Below are 19,568 nucleotides of genomic sequence, written 5' to 3'. Positions count from 1 at the left end.
TTTGTTACCAACCTCCTCTGTTCCCATTGGATGCCATGCAACAAGGAGTTAGCCAACAGGAAGTGAACAAATAGACCAGAACATCAACCCAGAGATATAGTCTGGCTTTCCACTATCATGGCAATGCAGGAATTGGTGGCAAACTCCAATTCCCATAATGCAAACATGGACTACAAAACTCACACACCATGTTCAATATCACGTTCACTGTCACCAGATTACTGATTGCACACACCTGGACTCAATCACCACCACATACTACTTAAGCATGCTCCACACTCACTCAGATCATGAAGTATTTGTTCAGCTCTGTGGTTTCACCTGATGTACCAAGCCTTTGGTCATATTTGCTGATTCTGGTTTTGACCCTTATTTGTTTCATTGTTTTGTGATTCTCACCTTGCTCTTGGATAAGCTGTATGCACATCACCATATCTCTTGCCTGCCTTTTGACTGTGATCTCTGCTTTAAAATTTGGATTTGTTTGTTGTTGCCAGTTAATAAAAAGCATTGTCTGCAACTATCACCATCTCTACTGCCTGACACCTACCAAATCTTAAGAAACTCAACAGTGGATTATCACACCAGCTAAATATACAGCTGAGAGAAAGCAAGTTTTCGGCTGTGTAGAATTTGCCAGTTTCCTCACACATGCAGCCTTGTCGTGCTCTATATGCTAGAGCAGAGGTTTACAAGTACAGAATATGTATTTTTTAAGTACAGAAATGATTTTATGGCCATTTTAGGAATTGGGATGGAGCAATACAACTAAACTGAATTTTAAACCTGTAGGAGGAGCACAGGTTACAATTGCACCATATAAATATGTGTATTTTTTTTTAACTAGACACTTGTATTAACAGGATACACCAAAATGTATGAACAACAGCTTTTTTCTGGGGACTGGGTAGATGTAATAAATACAGCTATGAACTGATAATTCAGTACAGTATGTGTGCTAAGTATCAATTGTTACTCAAACATTGGGGTCAAGCCACACTATATGGCCAGGTTTGTGGCCACCTAACCATCACCCCATATGTGCTTTTTGAATTTTGTGGTAAATGACGATGGGCCTCATTTAATAAGTTGGAAATTTATGCATAAGAAGGTGACTTACAGAATGCTTTGTACTCTCTATCACAAACCTCCTCATGCTAGTTCACTAGGACAGAGACTAAGAATACTACTGAGAATATTTTGTGAAACCCAGTCGTTGTATATTATTGGCATTAAAGAATAGTAAAAAATGAATAAAGCGAGCCAACACATACCCATAAATTAAGATAAATAAAACTAGCCATTCAGTTGTGACAAAAGAAATGCTGCTCTCTAAACAGAGGACAAGCTGGTCTATCTGTGCATAGCTGTAAGCCGAAAACAAATGCCTCAGCTGATGGAAGATTTAATGCTAGCATATTATTATTAATATTATATATTATAAGACACTTTTATTTCCATAGAATTAAGTTAGAATAACATCCACATCTGCTTTTCAGCCTTTACCCTGATCGTTCATTTTGTGCTCCCATCTGTCTTTGCACTTGAACTTTTATGGAGTTTTGTGGACATCACTACATGCAAATGAGCTGTGTCGGGAACATGCTTTGAACTCTAGGCGTGATCATATGCATGTGAGTATGAAAAAAACAGTTTTGCAAAAACTGTTGTAAACATTTGCAAACATTTACACCCAACTTTACTAAATGAGGCCCAGTGTTACTATTCTTTAAAACATAATGCACTGAAGTGACTACTGTTCAGCTGTTATGTAGGTGACTAAATTGAAGTATTGAGAATCAAGTATCTCAATTCAGTACTATTAGATCATTAATGCTAACTTTAAATCTGTCATGTGATGTGTATCCGATTAGGTTTTTTTTTTTTTTTTTTTTTTTTAACTTTGCACTGTTGGTGTTATTTAATTCATTTATTTATTCATCTCCAGTAAGCGCTTTCATCCCCCATCATCCCACGTTACCTGTTGGTTCAAGCTTGCTTCTTCTCCGTCCGCAGCTGATGCTCGACCACACCCCATCTGCCACATACCCCCTGACTCCCCTCCACCCCTGCAGGAGAATTAATCTGCCACCACCATCTGTACCCCAGGCCTGTGGACCACCTTGAATTTGAATGGCTGAAGTGCCAGATACCAACAAGTGACCCGCGCTTTGTCATCCTTCATGTGATGGAGCCATTGGAGCGGGACGTGATCAGAACAGAGGGTAAAATGACACCCCAGTATGTAGTACTGGAGGGTTAGGACTGCCCACTTGATGGCCAGACACTCTTTTTCGATCGTGCTGAACTTGGTCTCTCTTACGGAGAGCTTGCGGCTGATGTACAGCATGGGACAAAACGGCCCCCACCTCCCTGTCTGACGCGTCAGTCTGTAGAAAAAAAGGGAGAAAAAACTCAGGAGAATGCAGCAGCGGGCCACCACACAAAACCGCTATTGCCTGGCAGAAAGCCTGCTCGCACGGCTTCATCCACTGGATCGGATCTGGCACTCCCTTTTTAGTGAGGTCAGTCAGCGGGCAGGTCACGTCCGAAAAAAGATACAAATTTCTGATAATAGCCAGTCAGCCCCAGGAACTTTCTCAACCCCTTTTTGGTCTTGGGTCTCGGGCAGGCGGCAATTGCTCCCGTCTTATCAATTTGGGGATGCACTTGCCCATGGCCCAAGTTGAAACCCAGATACCATACTTACACCCGTCCAGTTGCACACTTCTTTGGGTTTGCTGTGAGTCCCACCTGTCTCAATGATCTCAGGACAGCTCTCAGATGTTGTAAATGCCACTAATGTAAATTTAATGTAATGTAAATGCCTATCATTACTATAAATGATGATGTTTTCTAAATAAGCAGCGGCATATGCATTGTGCGGGAAAAATATTCTGTCCATGAGACGTTGAAACATTGCTGGGGTTCCAAACAAACGAAACAGGAGGCTCATCAATGCATGGCATTGGGTATGCATCAAATTTAGACACCATGTTGACTTTCCTAAAGTCGATGTAACGAACAAATTGAATTGCAAGTTGAAAATCCTTTGAACGTAAGATCAACCTCTTTGCTGTTACTTTGCTATCTCAGTATTGGCTTCTTTTTTTGAGAGAGAGAGTTTTTTTGCACCAGTCTACGTGGGTTCTTCTAGTGTACACTTAACATTTACAACCTTTCCTGATTAATTGAATTTATTAATTTAATTTCATTTATTAATTTTCGCGACTGGTGTTAAATTTAAAACAAAATATTTATGTGATGGCGTCCTACTTTTATATACTAAGCAGCGCAGTAGTATTCTATGCGGTTTTGGACGCCTAGGTGGCGTACTGGTTTGCACTTGTGGCTGTAGTGCGCGGGCTGGGACGTGGCCGCATCGTGGCAAGGCGGAGGAAAGGAGGGAGAGCCGAGCACGGCCCCCGTCGACGGGGCGGAGCAGTGCGCATGCGCGGAGCGGGCAGACTGGGAGCAAGTTTGGGTGAAGGAGTCAGGGCCAGTGTCCGCTCCGCACCGGGAGGGAGACACCGCACACGGGCTCGAGTCCGTGGGGGGGGGGTTGGCTGATACCGCCAGCTTAGTGCGTTATTGCCTCAGCAAGACAAGAAAAACAACGAGGAAACACTATAGAGGAAAAACGTTTTAAGGAGATATTATCTGGACAAGACATCTGTTCTTTCTCCCTCCCTTAAGACCTTCAGGAGAACGACCACCCAAAGAAAATATCACTTGACCAAGCTTTGCTAATACGCGATGCACCTTGATCCTCAGAAAAAAAATCGACAACGGTTGTTTTTTCTTATGACCTCCGGTACTGGACTTCAACCTGAAGATTACGGACACTGTTTCAAGTGTTGACACAGTTAGGTTCTCGACTAAGAGTAATAATGTCAATCCTTAAAAGTAACGTTATCTAGGCTGTTTGTTGCCCTATTTCTTTTGTCACGGTCGGCTTTTTTCACGGTCGGCTTTTTCTTGAGCCTTCTATTAAGCTTCTGCGCAGTTTTCTCCTTATTTTTGTTGCTCCTGTCTGTTTTGTAACGACAATGATCTGACAGTAGACCGCTACAGAGCCAGATTGCTAAACCGTGACGCGACGTGTATTCAGGCGTAAAGAGTAACCCGATTCACCGACGGACAATTATAAAAATACATTTTTTTTAAACTAAACAAAGGAATTTGTATAACCACTCTAATAGGAAAGTTTTACGACGCTTCGAGTCGAAGCCAGCTCGACAATATTGATTTCTCAGTTTCTCCAAAGGTAAGCCCGCCTTCACAAACTCACTAACCCTAAATGTGGACTGTATGACAGTGATGTTGCATCGTCCGCCGACCGAGTCTCGTCAATTTGACAAATATTTGAGACAACACGACGTTTTTGTAGTTTTTATTGAGATGTGTGAAGCTGTCAGTTCTAGCTATTACGAAAGACCCATTTTTCTAATGATTGCTTCATTTGGCTTGTAGTTCGCCGCGTCGTCTACGTGGACCGTCTTGATAGTGGAGAAACACAGTTATCTCCCCCATTAAGGCGTATATGTTGATGTAAGCTTTCTATGGTGACTTGTCTGGTCAGACAGAAATACGTGAATAAAAGCTCATCCTGGAAAGATGACGGTGCAGTTCAGCCAGATTGGCACTGATGTGCAGTGAATGAAGTGTGTTTTGCACCAGTTAGGCAAATCCAAAATTCTGGTTTTAATTGAGGAGTGCATTGAGTTTGGGCCCTTGGTTCAGAGCCTGATGTCATTGGCGGCCACCTATGGCTTGAATGATACAGAGCCTGCATGCCAGATAGTAATTAACCAAATGACGAAGAGAATCTGATGCTCAGGAACATAGCATCTTTTGGTCAAGTATTTTGTCACACTGTAAGAACTAGTTCTCTGTGCCCAAGGCTAATTGTTGCAGCATTAAAAAGTCATGGTATTGTGTTGATTGTCTGTACAGGTCTGGGTATATATTTTGACTCCTTTGAGCCCCTTTCACTATTTTTGACCATATTCTCCACTATTTCAGTAAACCACTCTCGTTTGCCTTTCATTGTACTCTAATAGTTTTAATGTTCTTACTGTTCATTCTTATACTCCACAGACATAGGAATGACATTAATCAGTCATCATGAAATTGCTGTAGTGGACTCAAAAGACAACATAAATGAAACATCCATAAAACATAGATTGTTAGTAGGTAGTGCATAGATTAAAGCACATACAGGTGCAAATTTGGTGAATTCAATATAGTAAAAAATCATTATCTAGCTAAAATTCTGTAGTTCAGTTGTGAATTATGATCACATATGTGCAGTGGGTCTGAATTTAGAGGTGCAGAAGTGACCATAGTTCTTTACGTGAAGTTCAAACAATGGGTTGGTAATGCAGTTTTTATTATTATTATTATTATTATTATTTTATTTTTTTAAAGTTTTTAAATCCAATCTTCTGTATACATTTCTGAGACAATGCAGCAGCTGAATTCCATTGAATAGAATTCCATTTTAGACCCATGTTAGCAGTGGTATCCATCTGCTAGTCCTTATGTGCATTGGTAGATAAACAACGCTTTAGAACACAGTGAAAAATAAAAGAGAATCATTCTCAAGTACTGAAGAAGACTAAAGATAATATGAACCACAGTCATCAAAAGCGACAATGAAAGTTTGGGAAATTTGGGACATTTGGCAACACTGAGAAGCTGGAGGGCCCAGTAAGGGGCCTTGTCAGTGAACACAGTGTTTGTTCCCCTATAATTGAGAAAACAAGGTCAAACCAGGCCCACCCAAAAGAAGTGCAGGGAATGTTTGACCTTTAGGCAGGTTGTTCCTTTAGTGACTGACAAGGAGCACCAAATCTGGTTACAGATTTTGGAACTGGGAGGGGTCAAACGGAAAGCAGAAACACAGTGTTAAAACACATTGAATGGAACTTGGAAGTGGTACAGAACTGGAGCAACATAATAATAGTAAAATTTATTTATGTATCACTTAGCATTTTCATACTAAATTTTTAAAGTGCTTTAAAGATTACACAAAATTTTACACAATGTATTTATAAGAAAATCCAGATATACTATAAGTGCTGTAATAAAAGCACTTGTACAGTAGGCCTGTCACGATCATAAAATTTTAGCGGATAATTTGTCATACAGTTGGGTTCATACGTATTTGGACAGTGACACGATTTTTGTAATTTTGCCACTGTACACCACCACAGTGGATTTTTAATTAAGCAATAAAGATGTGATTGAAATGTAGACTTTCAGCTTTAATTCAATTTTGAATTTAATTCAAAAGTATTGCATTAACCATTTAGGAATTACAGCCATTTTTTACACAGTCCCTCCATCAGAAGCTCAAAAGTAATTGCACAAACTAACAATTGACTAATAAGCTGTTTCATGACCAGGTGCGGCCTGTTTCCTCTTTATTTGATGACAGTTTAAGTAGATAAATGGTCTGGAGTTGATTCCAGTTGTGCTGAATTTGCATTTGGTAGCTGTTCGTGGGAACTCTCAATATGTGATCATGAATGTAAATACAGATGGTTTAGTTCAAGATTATGACCCAAAACATACCGTGAAAGCAACCCAAGAGCTTCTTAAGGCAAAGAAATATAATGTTCTTAAATTGCTTATTCAGTCACCTGACCTCTACCCAATTGAGCATGCTTTTCACTTACTGAAGACAAAACTGAAGGCAGAAAGACCCACAAACAAGCAGCAACTGAAGGTGGCAGCAGTAAAGGCCTGGTAAAGCATCTCAACATTTAGTGATGTACATGGGCTCCAGACATCAGGCAGTCATTGACTGCAGCGGATTTGCATCCAAGTATTAAAAATAATGCCTTATATTTTTAATTGTTAGTTTGTTCAGTTACTTTTGAGCCTGTGAAAATGGAGGGACTCTGTAAAAATGGCTGTAATTCCTAAATGGTTAATGCAATATTTTTGTTAAACTCCTTGAATATTTGATGGATAATGGAACCGTTCTTTACAGACTCGTTAGTTTTTAGTCTGTGGAGAAGCATTCAAGCAAGTATTATAAGCAAGTACAAGTATACTTTGTACATAGTACTTGTACATATGACAGTAAACATTGTGACTTGTGTGACCTGAATTAAAGCTGAAAGTCTGCACTTCTGTCGCATCTTGATTGCTTCATTTCAAATCCACTGTGGTGGTGTACAGAGGCAAAATTAGGAAAATTGTGTCACCGTCCCAATATTTATGGACGCACCTGTACAAAATGTTTAGTGTGGCGTGGTATCAAGTGAACACCAGAGCAAGTGATCTAACCTGCTGGATTCCTGACAGAACCTTCAAGGGTTAAGTGTTAGGAGATTCCTAGAAGGGGTCACCTGACTGCTTGAGAATGACTGTGGGTAAAACTGAAACAATCTGCTGTGGAGGTAGCAGTCAAATAATTTCATAGTTTGAGTGAGCTGAGCTGTAGCTCAGCTTAATGCCGATTCCTGATTTAGTTTCTCTGTAGTAGCAATTTCAAAACAACTGAAGGTTCCATGAGCACCTGTACAAACAATTGTATGCAAATATAAAAATCTTGGGACTACACAGACACTGCATTGTTCAGGAAAGAGGCACAAATTAACTCCCAGGGTTGAACAAACTTTGGTTTGAAAGGTTCAGCTGAACCCCAAGACAACAGCAAAGGAACTGGTGAAGGAGTTGAAGGTATCAGGTACCAAAGTATGTGTATCCACCATTAAGAGTGTCCTACTTTTCCATGGCCTGAAAGGCTGTTGCGCAGGGATAAGCCCCTACTCTGCTGCTGTGAGCTAGAGGTTGTAACTCATAATTCCCGACTTCTGAACATGAAATTCCTTCTCGGGAACTTTGTCTAGTCCTCTCAACTCAAGAGCAGGGAATGACGTCAAATCAACATGGCTGCTCACAGCATTGACTATGCAGTTTGCTGGTTTGAGAAGGAAAATAAACATCACTCATCACAGTTAGCTGGCTAGCTTGTTGCTAACAAAAGACGAGCATGGAGTCGTCCATGTTTTATCCACCACTTTGTACCTTAAATGCATGGTAGTTAAAAATTACGTCATTACGAATTCTGACTCTCCGCTTTTGAATAAGTCGAATGCAGCATAAGGCCAACAAACAAACTGCAGACTACAGTTTGCAGGTGATCACCATCCTTTGGGATGAGTGTTCTCTAATCACATTACACCAAAAATTTAACTGTTTGGCCATAATGATCCACAGCGGTGAGGCTTTTAACTCAAAGAACCTCATTTGAATTGTGAAGCATGGGTGTGACAGCATCATGTTGTGGGGATGTTTTGCTGGGAAGGGGAATTGTGCACTTCAGAAAATAGATGGCATCATGAGGGAGGAAGATTATCTAGAAATCTTGAAGCAACCTCATCATCCAGAAAGTTAAAACATGGTCGAAACTGGGTTTTCCAGCAGGACAGTGAGTTGTAACAAAATGGCTTAAGGACAGCAAAGTGAAAGTATCAGAGTGGCTATCACAAAGCCCTGGCCTGAATCCCATAGAGAATTTGTGGACTGAACTGAAAAAGCATGAGCAAGGAGGCCCACAAACCTAACTGAGGTATACCAGTTCTGTCAGGAGGAATGAGCAAAAATTCTGGGAAAACATTGTGAGAAGCTTGTGGAAGGCTACCCTAAGCATTTGGTTCAAGTAATTAAAAGGCAATATGGACAAAGTGTATGTATACTTTTGACCAATTGAAAATCTAGTGTAGCAAATAAAATCTGTCTTTTCAAATGACCTCTTATGGAAATCAAACAGAATTCACTTACCACAGGGAATGTATGGTAATATGAATTGTGTGGAGTTGTGAAAAATTGAGTTTGAATGTCTTTAAGCTAGGTGTATGTAAACCTTTCGCCTTAACTGTAGCTTGCACTGTTTTGTTTATTGCAAAACCTCATAGTTTTACCTTTTGAACAAGGACATCAGTTTTCTGACAGTTTAATCCACTTATTATCTCACTTGAAAAGTCAAACAGTGTCTTCATGCAGCATTTTAATACATAGGCTCAATTTTAGACATGTAGACGTGTAGAGTTTATATGTGCAGTATGCTTACTCTGTGCTGCTGAAGGGAGTGTATCTGGACGGACAGAAAACTCCGCATGGCAGAATCAGAGCTGATACGAGAACAGAGAAGCCTGAGTCACACACAAATCAGGGCCAGACCAGACCCTCCTTAGCTGGGCCCAGACCATGCATTCTTCTCCAGTTAAATGCTAACCACTAATCACAGTGTGGCTTTACAGTTTTCTCCTGGAATGGCTGCTTCTCGTCCTTCATGTTGCATCCGCCATATAGCAACCTCACACCATTCAAGAACTACCCTTTTCCTGTTCCCAAGCACCTTGGTGGAACGCCATAGTTTGTGGCTCACACCAACCATCCACAGTTCTTCCACTGTTTGGGCTAGGGCTGTGGTAACTTGGTCCAAAATAAATACAGACAGAGTTTTGTGTCTTAGTCCACACCACTAACATCCAAACTCTCTTATACTTTTCCTCTCTTTCTCTTTCCCCTTTTTTATTTTAAACCCTTTCTCTTTTCTGTGTTTTGGAGAATTAGAGATATTTCAAATGAAAGGCCACAGCCAGGGAGATTGTCTATAGAAATTAAGAAAGAACAGGAAACAAGACACAATTAGGTGCTCATGTCAAGGGATGTTTATGTCTGAGTAGCATGTATGGCTCCAGATGGCCACATCACCATGATTGTTTTGAATCTTAGAGCAGTCAGCAGTGTACTGTACCAAAAGCTCCTGCTCTTAAGACGGAGGCACAGCTGTTTCATATTATTATTTACTTGCATGGCCAACACCCTGGATTCTCCAGAATTACCCACAATAGTTCAGCCCAACTACAGTGAGCAAGCAGAGACTGGTGTGTGTGTGTGTGTGAGAAAAGGAGAGAGGGAGGGAATGAGGGAGCCTTTTCAGCAACAGAAATAAAGCCTTCTCAAGTCTTGGCCTGAGCTCAGTGCTATGTCTGGGCAAATCCATTCCCGTCAGTAAAGCTGAGCCCTGAGCTCCCTCCCCCTTTCCATGACCTTCTATTACCAAAAGTTGCAGTGCATTAGAATGTGAGCAGGCCTTTTTGCTGGTGGAAAAATTGGATTAGATGTAGAGGCAGAGGATATATCCTTATGAAGGTATCATAGGAAATTGTTAACTTTTAAATAATTCCTTGTTTCTAATTTGAATAGCTTAAGCTTTTTAGGTATGAATTCATTCATGTAATTTATTATAAAGGCTTAAGGGTGGCACTGAATAACACCCAGAGCCACTGGACTTCAGAGCACTGCCTGAAGGCACATGTTCATTAACCGGGCTAGGCTAAAGCACTCATTGAAACATAATTACAACATAATTACATAATTGCAAATTTTTTTCCGAATTTACAGGATTTTTTATGAATAGCAAATTTCTTGTGTAAACGTTCATACTAACAATTTACACACAAATACTTTTGTATCCAGCTTGATAGATGAAGGCTGTTGTCACAAAGCAGCTTTACATTAATTTTACATTTTAAAAATTATCCCTAATGAGCTAGTCAGAGGTGACACAGTTGATTGTCAACTTTGACACAGATACACCTACCTCCTTGAGGGTGTTCTTGATCTGGCCAAATTTTGTGAAGGTTTTTTTTTTCACCAGGGAAAGTATTCTTCTGTCATGTACCACAGATTTTTTTCCCGTGGTCTTTCAGGTCTTTTGCTGTTCCTGAGTACACCAGTGCATTCTTTCTTTTTAAGAATGTACCACTTTGGCCATAGATAATGTTTTTTATATCTCTCTGATAGGTTTATTTTGATTTTTCAGCCTCAAGATGACTTGCTTCACTGACAGTGACAGCTCTTTGGACTTCGTATTGAGAGTTAGCAGCACCATATTCCAAATGCAAATGCCAAACATAAAATCAACTCTAGACCTTTTATCTGCTTACTTGTAAGTGAGATAATGAGGGATTAACACACAGCTGGTCACTATACTGTGGTAGACAGCTAAAATAATAATAACTTTGTCAATGTCCAAATATTTATGCTCCTGGTTGTAAATATAAATATATGTGCATATATAAATATATATTTCTCCTTACTGTCAACTGATGTCCTTGCCTGTTCTACCTGTGGACAACCACATTACTTTAAGAAGAACATGCCCTAGTACTGTCTGAACTTCCACCTAGAACATGAAATCAAAATGTGTTAGTTAATAGGCCACATTTATGAAACCTGCAGAGACAGGTCGACATCGGCTGAATGCTAGCCAACTGCCCTGGCTATAGTTAGTAAATGTGAGTTTAGACACTAGCTTCATATTCATTATTTAACTTCATCTCCAATATACTGTGGTAGACAGCTAAAATAACATTAACATCACCAATGTTCAAATATTTATGGACCTTACTGTATGTACTTTATATACAGTCCCCTTTGAAAGTATTGGAACTGCAAGGTCAATTCTTTGGTAATTGCTATACACTGAAGACATTTGGGCTTGAGATAAAAATTTCAGCTTTCAATTCCTGATATTCCCATCAAGATGTGTTAAAGAACTTAGAACATGTCACCTTTGGTGGCAGACCACCAAATATGTAGATGAGGAAAATTATTGGAACAGATAAAGTAAATACTCAATATTTGTTTGCATATCCCTTGCTTGCAATAACTACATCAAGCCAGCTACCACCTGACATCACCAAACTGTTGCATTCTTCTTTTGTGACAGTTTTTCAGGCTTGTACTGCAGCTTCTTTTAGGTGTTATTTATTTTGGGGGGTTTCTCCCTTTAGTCTCCCTGATGAAGTCCTTTGTTGTGTTGGCAGTGTGGTGGGTCATTGTTTTCCTCCCAGTTAGATTGGATGCATTTCTCTGTAAATTGGCAGACAGAATGTTTCTGTAGACTTCTGAATTCATTCTGCTGCTACCATCATGAGTTACATCATCAGTAAAGATTACTGGGCCTGTTCCAGAAGCAGCTATGCAAGCCCAAGCCATGGCACTTCCATGCTTGACCGATGTGCTCGTATGATCATGAGCAGATCCTTTCTTTCTCCACACTTTGGTAGAGGTTAATCTTGGTTCCACAACTTTATTTTTTGCTCGTTTCTCTATTTCTTTGCAAGTTCCAATCTGCCTTCTGATTCTTACTGCTGATGAGTAGTTTACATGTTGTGGTATGGCCTGCTCTCGAAGTATTCTTCACTCCATGGATTATGATACTTTCACCCTATGGAGGTTGTTGGTGATGTCAATGACTACTGTTTATGGGGTTTTCTTCACAGCTCTCACAATGTTTGTCATCAACTGCTGTTGTTTTCCTTGGCCGACCTGTTCCATGTCTGGTTGCTAGTACACCAGTGGTTTCTTTCTTTTCCAGGACATTCCAAATTGTATTGGCTATGCCCAATGCTTGTGCAGTGGCTCTGATCAATTTTCCCTCTTTTCTCAGCTTCAAAATGGCTTTGCATTTCTCTCAGAAATGACAGGCAGAGACAATATCCAAAAACAGGTGTGGATCTGGCAATATAGAAACTGAGCAAACTAGGCAAAACTAACACGAGAAACAAGAAACAGGCAAGAAGTCAAAAAAAAGAAAAATGGAATAAGAAACACTGGACAAACGACTTGGTAATGATTAGGCGGCAAACACTGAAACAATACTGCGCACAGGACAAAGACACGGGGTTTCAAATATACAAACTAATTAAAAGTAAAACTGAAACAGGTGAGAATGTTGATGACACATAAGGGAGACAACCAATAACAAGACATGAGTGAAGACAGGACATGAACCAAAACAAACACACGTCAAAGTAAACAAAGTCCTGTCCGGGCAGCTTAAGCTGGTAATTCAATTCAAGTTTATTTGTATAGCACTTTTAACAATGGACATTGTCACAAAGCAGGTTTACAGAAATAAATGGATTCAAAAAATATATTGTAAATATTTGAATTTATCCCTAATGAGCAAGCCAGAGGTGATGGTGGCAAGGAAGAACTCCCTGAGACGATATGAGGAAGAAACCTTGAGGGGAACCAGACTCAAAAGAGAACCCATCCTCATCTGGGTGCTACTGGATAGTGCAATTATAAATAAATCCCTTCCAATACTGTGTACTATATTGACAAAGTGCAATTGTGCAACCAGTAAATTCATCACAGTTTTCACATGAAGTCCGGTTTGTTAAACTTATCCACTGTCCACTGACGGAGTCCTGAGTACAAAGCTTGTTGGTAAGTGCAGTCCCTAAGCCACCACAGCAATCGCAGTCTCAAGCCATCACAGTACAACTCCCCATATGAGATCCCCAAGTGGCACCATCCCCAGCAATCCCAATGATCTTCAGGCTGTCCATGTGGGGCCACCTCCAGCAGCAGTAAGCGATCTCAGACAATGAGAACTCCAACCAGAAGTAGGGCATCAGGATGGATCAGGCAGGTCCAGAGAGCAGAACGGGTCAGGACCACTGGTATCTCAGGAGTAGCATGTGTAGCTGAACAGAGAGAGAGGGAGAGAGAGGGATAATACCTGATAGATCCCCCCCCCCCCCCTTCCAGGGTGCTTCTCCTGACATGGGGCATACTGGCAGGAAGCAGGAGGTGGATTGGTGACAGGCTCGCCAGGGTCAGATGGTGGGGCTGGGACATGATCGCCGGGGTTATTAGGCGAGAACCAGGCTTGGAAGGCAGTGCTGTCAGCCTCAGGCGTGAGCTGGTCTTGGGAGGCCTTGCCGTCGGTCTCAGACAGGAGCAGGACTAGGAAGGCCGCGCGATCGGCCTCTGGCAGGAGTGTGGTTTGGAAGGCCGTCTTGTCATGGGAGGCTGCGCTTTCGGCCTCTGGTAGGAGCAGGTCATGGGAAGCTGCGATGTTGTCGTCCTCAAGCTGGAGCAGAACTTGGGAGGCCTTATCATCGGCCTCAAGCTGGAGCAGAACTTGGGAGGCCACACTGTTGGCCTCAGGCAGGAGCAGGACATGGGAGGCAGCACAGTCAGCCTCTGGCAGGAGCAGGACATGGGGGGGCTGTGCTGTCAGCCTCAAGCTGGAGCAGAACTTGGGAGGCCTCATCATCGGCCTCAAGCTGGAGCAGAACTTGGGAGGCCTCATCATCGGCCTCAAGCTGGAGCAGAACTTGGAAGGCCACACTGTTGGCCTCAAGGCAGGAGCAGGACATGGGAGGCAGCACAGTCAGCCTCTGGCAGGAGCAGGACATGGGGGGGCTGTGCTGTCAGCCTCAAGCTGGAACAGCACTTGGGAGGCCGTGCTGTCGACCTCTAGCATGAGCAGGTCATGGGAGGCCATGCTATCAGCCTCAGGATACTGTCTCATCTGCCTCTGGCGTGAGGAAGACATGGGAGGCTGCGCCCTCTGCCTCTGACTGGAGCTTTGCTGTGGTGCCTGCCCTGTTGGCCTTGGGTGGGAGCTCTGCAGGGGAGGCTGCCATGTTGGCTTCTGTCTGGAGCTCTGCTGTGGTGGAAGCCGTGTCGGTCTCTGGCGGGAGCTCTGCAGGGGAAGCCACTGCGTTGGCCTCTGACTAGAGTATTGCTGTGGAGGCCACCCTGCTGGCCTCAGGAGGGATCTCTGCTGAGTCTTTACTTCCTCTTTGTCACCAGCCTTTCTCTCCTCACAGAAAATCACGGCCTGAATTTCGTTTTTTAAACTGGGGGGATATTCCCCCCTTACATGGGTCACATGGGGGGATTTAAAGATTATGGGGGGGAGAATAAATTTTGACACATCGGGCTAAATTAATAATCTTCATTTATTTATGTCTACAGATTTTAGTGTATAGTGGTTTTCAAAACAGCTCAATAACAACATTTGTCATGCTTTCCTCCAAACTGACATTAAGAACTGTATTAAAACTATATATTAATGTGGTTGAAACATGGGTCGTTACGTGAGAGAAAATGAATATCAGTAAGCAGGAAACTATTTTTACATACTGTCTTATGTTCATTCATGTTAACTTTTGATAAAACGCGCATTTTAAGGCAGGGAGATGATGATTTACTCACGCTTCGTTGCTGCTGTGCCAGCAGGCGCGCTCTATCCGCTCAAACACTATAAAGAGCAAAACAGCATTTAATGTTTGAATATCGGGATTAAAATAATATAATTTGGAAGCCGATACTATCTTCACAAGCAGCTCATTATGACTCAGAATATTAGAGCGCGTCACACAGCCTTGTGTGAATAAGATCAGTGCAATGCAGGCCACAGAGAGCACACCGATGCGCTACAGGGCTCAACGACAGTCAGAGATGGCTGGTGCAGCGCTGTTTGTGGAAATAAATTCTAAAATAAAGAGAGACTGTTTGAACCGGTGATTTCTTTTTTCGCGTCTGTTGACGTATTTCATAATTTGATCTTAGATGAAGCAAATATATTTGTGCAGGAATTTCTCGTATTATGAAAGGTAAACTTGCTGGAATGGTTTAAATTATGTGTAATCCCCGCAATCTCGCACCAAAATTCAAGCCCTGAAAATGGTGAATGGCCGAGTAGGTTCGGTCGCCAGACTGGCCCTCCCCAAAAAATTTTCCAGATCAAAGTTAAGGTCATCCTTCCCATAAATCACTCTCAGGAGGCTTATGAACTCAGCTGGTAAACTGGGATAACAAGAACCCCATCCGTTGCTTCTCTTCAGTCTTGGGGTCCAACAGGCCCTCAAAATAAAACTGGCACTGAAGCAGGAATCCTGTAAGGGGGCATTCAGTGCCTTTGAAAGGACTGAAGGTGTGTAGGTGCATCCACTGGGGGAAATTCACAGAGTTATACGCCGGCATGGTCATCTAGGCGTAAGTCCCCTCTCATCTTCCTGCTGCATCCAAGTTAAAAGCGCAGTATTCTGTCACGTAATGCAGAGTGGGAATGTATGCAAGTGCAGTTTAAAGCACTTACTGAGAGGCAGAGAAATCCAAAAACTACAGGCAGAGACAGTATCCAAAAACAGGTGTGGGTCTGGCAATATACCAACTGAGCAAACTAGGCAAAAAAAAAAAGGCAAGAAATAAATAAAAAAAAAACAGAATGAGAAGCACTGGACAAATGGCTTGGTAATGATCAGGCGGCAAACACTGAAACAATACTGTGCACAGGACAAAGACACACAAGGGTTTAAATATACAAACTAATTAAAGGTAAAACGGAAACAGCTGAGAACGGTAATGACACGTAAGGGAGACAACCAATGACAAGACATGGGTGGAGACAGGACATAAACCAACACAAAACACACATGTGAAATTAAACAATGTCCTGTCAACCCAGAAGTGCACACTGCCACACTATTGGGGAAATACCTGACATTCTCCTATAGACAGCTCTCTGGTCTTCATGTGGGTTTATCCTTTTTAACAACAGATGCAGTGTTCACAGGTGAAACCCATGGCTCAAACTAATAGTAGGCATTCAGAGCTATTAATTATTTAAACAATCAATCAACAGGAAACATGTTCCAATATTTTTGATCATTTGAAAAATGCGTTCAAAGAAAAAGTGCTATATTCCATGTTGTTTAACACATCTATAGGTAAATATCAGGAAATGAAAGCTGAAATATGCTTTTCTCATGTTCATCTTTTGATCTAAAACCCGGATGTCTTCAGTGTATAGCAACAAAAATAGAATTGGCCTTACCGTTTCAATACTTTCGGAGGGGACTGTACACACAGCTAGATATGATATATCAGCATTATAGGCCATATGATAGGGATTGCTCGATACCACAATTTTGACTTCGGTATGATACTAGGATCTAATACCTCTGTATTGATACTAAATCGATACCATAGGTGACGAATAACCAGCCTCAAAATATAAGTGAATCGAAAACAATTTTATTAAACACACTGCTTGAAACTCTGCATGAACAACTGTGCAAAGAAAATAATAAAAAAAAAAATAAATAAATAAAAAAAAACCTACATGGAACATAGGTCAAATTTTGATTTTGGAAGAAAAAAACTAAAGAGATGAAATTAAAATAGGATAATCTCTTCATATCCTTTCAGTCTTTATCAAATGGTGCAAATAAAATGTATCAGAATCAGGTTCGTCAATGCCATCAAATTATAAATTTTTTTGTTTGTTTGTTGATCACAAAGTACAAAGTAGATGAGGAAAACTAGGATCCTGGGTGTATTCAAAGCGCCGCCATTACTGTTTACAATGCGTGGAATGGTGCACTGTGATTGGTTGAGCGGATGTATCGCATTCTGCAGAGAAGGGAGACTGGCGTTTGTCGCGGTTTGGAAAGATAGGGAGAAAATATGACAGAATAACACGGCAGATATCGCATTTTGTGTAAAATTAAAAATTGACTTTTCAATACCGACCAGATACAATACTGATTTTGGCGGGAACTAAATTTTTTTTAAAATGGCGTTTATCACGTTTTGGAACCAAACTCTTCATTTATACTTCTCTCTCTCTCTCTCTCTCACTCACTCACTCAGCTGCTTCCCTTTAGAGGTCGTCACAGCAGTAATATGCCCTTCATCACTATTACTAATACTAAAAATAATATTAGTGATGTCTTTAAAATAAAAGTCCAAATTAAATCGGTTGAAAGAGACACTCGCCTGTCGATCTTTTAACTCCTTGAACAAATCAGGATGAGTGAGTGACAAATGTTTGCTAAGATTTGATGTGCTGCCTCCCGTGGCAGCACATGACTTATAGCAGCGCTTGCAGACTGGTGAATTAAGGTCGGTTGGTTCACCTTTTTCATCACTTTTGTAGGCAAAGTAATGCCATATTTCACTTCTACCGCTTTCTTTATTTATTAATTTCGGACGTGTAGAGTGAGTTTCACCCGTTTGATCCATTGTCGTTTTCACGTTTGCCGGTTTCGCATCAGTTTGGGTAACAGTGTTCCGTAGTGGTGAACTTCGGAACAGCAGCAAATGAAATACCGAACTGAGACAAATTATGATATCATACCATTTGAAATACAATACATACCGGTATTTTTCCAGTACTGGTGTACCGCACATCCCTACCATATGATTAGCAGTGGTTACAATAATGTGTGGTTTGTTTAGTGTCACAATTAAAACAAAGGCCTTGGGGAAAAGTCAGTATCAAATTCAAGGTAGCAGATCAGTAACTGCATTGAAAATTTTCAAATGATACTAGCCCTGAAACCAGTGTAACAATAGTAACATTTGAACCTGCAGCCCTTTGGGAACTAGTTAACATCCCTTGTACCCAGTCAAGAGTTTAAACAAGCAGATGTTTATTTGCTAGTGTGGATGCCGTAAGGGTTAATGCTACTGGGTTAGGATTAATCTATTGAGCGACTTCTCCCCATTAAGCTATCTGTATGTATTTGCTTAGTACAGTATTTTGGCTTCTGAGTTTAATTAACTTAAACTTAAACTTAAATAAATGTACTGATGAATTCAGCCTCTCTCTTTCATTACACTTTGTTCTCTCCCTCCTTCTCCCTTTCATTCTTTTTTCCTTCTGTGTGGCTGAAGACAGAAGATGTAACTTCTTAATGTTTAGGAGGAACCTGTCGCTCAGCTGAGCTAAGTCACAGAAACACAGAGAGGCAGGAGGGGTGGGAGCAAGATAAAGAGAGAGAGAAAAGCCTTTCATGTTGACCTTGTCTGGATGCCAGGCACAGGTGGGGGATGTAGCATTGAGTGGTGGCCTTGCTTTGAGAAAACAAGTACCCTGGGTGATGGGAGTTGGAGACAACAGGCAGCAGCACAGCTGGCATCTCCATAGAAGAAAAAGAGAACACAGGCATGGCTAGGGGAGAATGTGAGTGTATCTGTGTGGCGGGCCATGCTGAGGCTGTAGCCTTTGCTCAAAGATCCCCCTGTGTTTTTTGTGCTAACAATTCCCACAGCTCAACATTAGCATGACTATTTTCATATCAGTTCAGTTTGTTGATTAATTGTGACCTGTTTGTTTGTGCTTCTTCCCTTTTCTATTTTTCCACAATTTTAATGTTTTGCTGTTAAGCGCCCCATTTCGAGCCTTTAAAACATACACTTTCTACACACAAACACAAAGCCATCTGTCTTCTCCAGAATGATGGCTTGTTTGCAGGTGTCTCTCCAGGAATGTAGTAGCATTAACCTGACACCAAAGCCATTGGAGTGAAAAGGGACATTAAAGCATTATAATTTCCTATCTTTCGAGGCGAGTCTACTAGTAAAATAAGTTATATTATTAAAACCACCTTTTTGAGCTGTCCAGTTGAGTATTGTTCATTTTTTATGCCATGGATAATTGCAGCAACAGTGCAATTATTTCAGTCTAACAGTCTAACAGTAACCTGCATTAACAGGCTAAAAAATAGACAGTGTCTTTGCCTTGTTATTAGCCTCTTCTATATTAGCAATTAGCTAACTTAAGTAGAACGTAAGAAGCATATACTGTAATGTGCAGTATTCTGTACACTTCAGTATTCTGTATTCTATTCTGATCTTTTCCAGCATTTAATAAAACCATGAAATTATAAATTACACTTGGTCATGTGTTAAATACATGTGACAAAAATCTTAAAATGAAATACATA

The 19,568-nt window shown here is 41.1% G+C and overlaps 1 protein-coding gene across 1 annotated transcript in view; it reads left to right on the top strand.

Annotated features, from left to right (window-relative positions):
- The first annotated feature begins 3,455 nt into the window (after positions 1-3,455).
- glis2b (GLIS family zinc finger 2b) overlaps positions 3,456-19,568 on the top strand; it is a 65,131-nt gene continuing 49,018 nt past the window's right edge. Inside the window, exon 1 of the mRNA XM_026917289.3 lies at positions 3,456-4,267. The gene's annotated coding sequence lies outside the window, so the exon portion shown is untranslated. The remainder of the gene's footprint in view (positions 4,268-19,568) is intronic.

The sequence above is a fragment of the Pangasianodon hypophthalmus genome, chromosome 13 (genome assembly GCF_027358585.1).
Source record: "Pangasianodon hypophthalmus isolate fPanHyp1 chromosome 13, fPanHyp1.pri, whole genome shotgun sequence".
In the NCBI taxonomy this organism is placed as follows: Eukaryota; Metazoa; Chordata; class Actinopteri; order Siluriformes; family Pangasiidae; genus Pangasianodon; species Pangasianodon hypophthalmus.
This window is presented reverse-complemented; position numbering and strand designations above follow the sequence as displayed.